The sequence below is a fragment of the Cebus imitator genome, unplaced genomic scaffold (genome assembly GCF_001604975.1).
Source record: "Cebus imitator isolate Cc_AM_T3 unplaced genomic scaffold, Cebus_imitator-1.0 Scaffold18, whole genome shotgun sequence".
In the NCBI taxonomy this organism is placed as follows: Eukaryota; Metazoa; Chordata; class Mammalia; order Primates; family Cebidae; genus Cebus; species Cebus imitator.
In genome coordinates this window covers 559026-564260 of record NW_016107333.1, presented here as the reverse complement: position 1 = coordinate 564260, position 5235 = coordinate 559026, and the positions used below count along the sequence as shown (strand labels likewise).

The 5235-nt window shown below is 47.4% G+C and overlaps 1 long non-coding RNA gene across 1 annotated transcript in view; it reads left to right on the top strand.

Annotated features, from left to right (window-relative positions):
• LOC119468592 overlaps positions 1-647 on the top strand; it is a 15730-nt gene extending 15083 nt beyond the window's left edge. Inside the window, exon 4 of the long non-coding RNA XR_005197291.1 lies at positions 636-647. This is a non-coding gene — a long non-coding RNA (uncharacterized LOC119468592). The remainder of the gene's footprint in view (positions 1-635) is intronic.
• The last annotated feature ends 4588 nt before the right edge of the window (positions 648-5235 follow it).

Sequence of the window (5235 nt, the reverse complement as noted above, 5' to 3'; positions counted from 1 at the left end):
TTTTTTTAGGCAGAGTCTTGCTCTGTTGCCCAGGCTGGAGTACAATGGTGCCTTCTCAGCTCACTGCAACCTCCGCCTCCTGAGTTCAAGCAATTCTCCTGTCTCAGCTTCCCAAGTAGCTGGGATTATAGGCATGTGCCACCACACCTGGCTAATTTTTGTATTTTTAGTAGAGGTGGGGTTTTGCCATGTTGGCCAGGCTGATCTCAAACTCACGACCTCAGGTGATCCACCTGCCTCTGCCTCCCAAAGTGCTGGGATTACAGGAGTTAGCCACTGTGCCCGGCCATATGAAATATTTCAAATGAGTTTTTGCACTGCATCTATGAATAAAATTGATGCTGCAGGATGGGGATTGACAAACTTTCTGCAAAGGATCAGACAGTATAATAAATATTTTAGGCTTTGCAGGTTGCGTGGTCTGTGGCCACTGCTGTCGTAGCCCAAAAGCAGCTCTAGACAATTCACAAAGGAATGAGTATAGCTGTGTTCAATAAAACTTTATGGCCACTGGAATTTTGATTTGGGATCATTTTTATGTTTATGAAATACTTCCCTTTGATTGTCCAATTATTTATAAATGTGAGTCCTGGTTCTTGGCTTGTGGGCCATATCTCTGACTCTACTCTGGGAAGAAAGTGTGTTGGGCCCATGGCTACACATGCAAAGCCAAGGCCTGAGTGACTCTCAATTTTGGAATCAGGCGCATCTCTAAATTCTTGTTCTTTCCTATTGGTTGTGCCACTGAAGGCAGGTGACACTTGAGCCTGGTCTTCTCCTGGAGGTATTTTGGAACGAGCTCTCACAAGGCCTGCACAGTGGCCTGAAGAGTAGGTATTGACTAAACAGTGCTGTGGCCACCTTTCGTGGCTGAGCTGCCCTGGGTGGGAGGAAGGTCATGGCTAGCCTATGGTTGGGTGAGATGTGCCTTTTTCCCCTTCCCGGTCAGCTCCCCCATCTTTTCCCCAGGCCATTCTTACCAAACACTGACTCCCTGCCATCCCTTCCAAGGTTGGACACTGCTTCTCATGGGCTTCTTGGCCCTGGACTGGTGAGTCCAAGCGCTCAGACACTTATTCCCTAGGCTAAGCCCCAGCTCAGAGGCCTCCCAACACCAGCGCAGCAGGGGTGGGAAAGAAACTCTGAGGCTAACTGCCTCCCCACTGGCCTCAGGGATGATGGTAGCTGCAGCCCAACGGCCAGCAAGGGCCAGAGTGGCCTCCCTCCCCTTGCTCATCATTTGTGCTTAGTGCTATTTTATGAAGCTGCGCTCTAGAGGGATGACCTGCTCCAAGCCTCAGACTAAAGATGCCCATCCTGGCTCCACGCCTGATCAGTTTACAGTTCTGGAATCAGTCTTTTTGGGTCCCCAAAGCCCAGCCCTGACATTGTCCAGCTGGATGAGTGGGCATTACTTAGCTTCTCTGGGCCTCAGCTTCCTTGTATGTATGTGGGGATTGAGAATTTGGCTATAACATACGTAGAAGAAATCCTATTCATAGGAAGTGCCCGGTAAATAGCACATTATTGCTACTAAGTAAGTTTACCAGATAAAATACAGATGTCTGATTAAATCTGAATTCCAGATAAACAACAACAATTTTTTTAGGCCAGGGGTGGTGGTGGCTCACGCCTGTAATCCCAGCGCTTTGGGAGGCTGAGATGGGAGGATTGCTTGGGGCCAGGAGTTTGAGAGCTGCTAGGGCAACATATCAAGACCCCATCTCTACAAAAGATAAAAAATTAGCTGGGCATCGGTGGCTCATGCCTGTGGTCCCAGCTACTCCAAAGGCTGAGGTGGGAGGTTCGCTTAAGCCTGGGAGTTTGAAGTTGCATTTGTTTTTAGAGACAGGGTTTCTCGCTGCTGGCTAGGCTGGAGTGTAGTGTCGTGATCACAGCTTCCTGCAGCCTCAACCTCCTGGGCTCAAGCGATCCTTCCACCTCAGCCCCCTGAGTAGCTGGGACCACAGACATACACCATCGTGCCTGGCTAACTTGTTGAAACATTTTTTTGGAGAGATGAGGCCCCCCTATGTTGCCCAGGCTTAAACTCTGGGATTCAAGTGATCCTCCCTGCCCAGCCTTCCAAAGTGCTGGAATTATGTGGTAGGCCACCACACTCAGCCAAAAATATTTAAATAAATTTAAATAGGGAAAATTTTAAAAAGTACATATACCAAATACTGCATGGGATACACTTACTCTAAAAAATGTTTATATTAACTTTCCCTCCTAAATCTGGCACTCCTACACTGAGGGAGGCTCCATAAACCCAGGAACCTTCCTGTTCCCGGTCCCAAAACGGCCCCCACGTCCTTCTAGTCCACCCAGCACAATGGGCTCATGCGGAAAAGCCTTTTCTGTGGGCAGGCCAGAAAGCTGGTTTCCCGCAGTGCTCGGACCCCAATCCCAGATCCACTCTGTACTTGCCTTGGGACTTGGAACAAGGTCTTTCTTGCCCCTTCCTTATCCTATTTTTCCAGTGAGACTGGTATATCCTCTCGCTGATTATCCAGAAGGAGTAAAAGACCTATGACTCAACAGAAGGAAAAGAGTTAAGAATCTCATTGATCAGGTTGGGTGTGGTGGCTCATGCCTGCAATCCCAGCACTTTGGGAGGCTGAAGTGGGCAGATCACCTGAGGTCAGGAGTTTGAGGCCAGCCTGACCAACATGGAGAGACTCTGTCTCTACTAAAAAATTAGCCAGCTGTGGTGGCACACATCTGCAATCCCAGCTACTTGGGAGGCTGAGGCAGGAGAATCGCTTGAACCTGGGAGGTGGAGGTTGTGGTGAGCTGAGATTGCGCTATTGCACTCCAGCCTGGGCAACGAGAGTGAAATTCCATCTCAAAAATAAGTAAGTAAATAATCTGATTATTTCAATGAACCCCATCAATAGCCCCATTAGTGCAAATTATCATTATCCCCATTTGACAGATGAGGAAACAGACTTGGGGAAGGGCGTTCCAAGTGGCTGTTCTTTCCCTGCCTGGGACCCTCATTCTAGTTCTTCCCATTGTCCGCCAGCACTTGGGCTGAGCCAGAACTCAAACCCCAAGGCTGTCTAGGAGGCACCAACTTGTCACAGCCATGCTCAGACTCCCTGTCCAAATCGACCTCCTAAAACAGCTTCCCAGAAGGAGCCATTATTGAACTCACCCTTTTCCCTACTTTGTCCCATAGATACCTTGCTGAATTTGGATTATGAAAGTGGCCACAATGCTGGCCACTATGCAGCCAAGATCCAAATCACTGGGCTGGGGGAACCCTACTTCTGACTTAAGAAAGAAATCCTGTGGTTTCCAGGAGAGGCAAAGAACAATACTTCTTACAAGAGGCCATTTAAAGAATTTGGTGTATATGAATCTAGCATCAAGTTTTCCAGAGGGTGTAACACTTATTTGAGTGTTCCGTTTTTCCTGCTGCCAATTTTTCTGAGTGTAATTTCTTTACTCAGTTTTGGTTTCTGAGGTAGAAGCCCCAGACTGGTATCACAAAAGCCAAAATTGGGGTGCTGTCTCCCCCAGCTGTGGGACTAGCCCTAGCTCTGCTATTCATGATTGACAAGATAGCCTTGGCAGCCTCTCTGCTGACTTTCAGGGGGCAAATTCAATGTCGGCATCCCTCTGCCCAGTGCCCACATGCTGTGAGGACAAATGAGGTCACTAACGGCAAACACACACAACAGTAGTCCAATGTGCTGGACCAACTATTCCTATTTTGCCCTTGTACAAGGTAGTATTTCCTGGGACAGGGTTTTAGATAAAAAACGAAACCAAGATCCTTTACTACTTATTCCATTTAAATTATTAGGAGGGTTCCCTGTGTCTTGATCAGAGGCCTATAAAACCTAAGATTTTACTGTAACAACGCCCATCCATGCTTTAGGCCATTCACGCACCCATCTGTTGGTGCTTAGTTGGGACTCAACAAGATGAGGCTGGGTGAGTCTCTTGCTCACCCTTGAAAGAGGCTTTGGCACTTTCCTGCCAGCCTCATCGATAACTTCTGACTCACCCCTTTTGGAGTTGAGACACCATATTCTCAAAGCTCAGGAGCACAGAGTTCTGAAAAACCTTGAGAATTTCAGCTACCCAGGTGGTCCTGTGTTTTATGAACCCATTCTAACCCACGGAAGTCTAGTTCCCCATAAATCCCAGGTATGTCATTGAGGTGGGACTCCTGGTATGGGACTTAAGAAGTGGCACTGGGACTGTGCCAGCTGAGAGCGTTCAGGTCCCAAGTTTGGAGCAGGATGCCCAGGATGCTATGCTGTCAACTCTTTTTTTTTTTTTTTTTTGAGATGGAGTCTCCCTGTCGCCTGGGTTGGAGTGCAGTGGCACAATCTTGGCTCACTGCAATCTCTGCCTCCCAGGTTCAAGCAATTCTCCTGCCTCAGCCTCCTGAGTAGCTGGGATTACAGATGCCCATCACCACACCTGGCTAATTTTTGTATTTTTAGTAGATACGGGGTTTCACTACATTGGCCAGGCTGGTCTCAAACACCTGACCTCAAGTGATCTGCCTGTCTCGGCCTCCCAAAGTGCTGGGATTATAGGTGTGAGTCACCTCGCCCAGCCCCGATTCCCTTCTAGGGTATGTTTTAACCAGGTGTTCTGGTCAGTCGAGAGACAGGCCAAGTCAATCCTCATGATGAATATTCAAGTCCTCAGTAGGGTGCCCAACACATATCAGACACCTCAGAAAGGCAGTGTGGATACCATGCACTCACAAATGCCCCAGGCAGCAAGAGACACCCAAGTGCCACTGAGCTCCTCAAATACAAATGTGACTTTTAAACTTTTGTTTTTTGTTTTTAAATCCAGGATCAAGACCACAATTTATTATGTAAGACATGGGGTGAAGAATGATCAAGGAAAGTTATGGCTGTGAGTGACATGGAATTAGATGAAAAGGCTCAAGTTTGCTGAAGAGAGTTTAAATTTGGCTTTTGCTCTTGGAAACGTCAAAATAATCATAAGAAGCACTTTTGCCTTACAGAGCAAATAATCCACAGAGTGTCATTTTCATTTTGCAAACAGGGTCACAACAGCAGTCAAACAGAAGCCTAAACACCCAGAGAGTTAACATACAGATTTGATAAGGTATAACAAGGGATTGAGCATGCTGGTGGGTTTTTAAGTCAGATCCACATTGAACCCTGTGACCTACTGGAGGTTATAAGTGGAACCTGGGGAAAGCAGCTTTTCCATACAAAACAACAATAACACAAC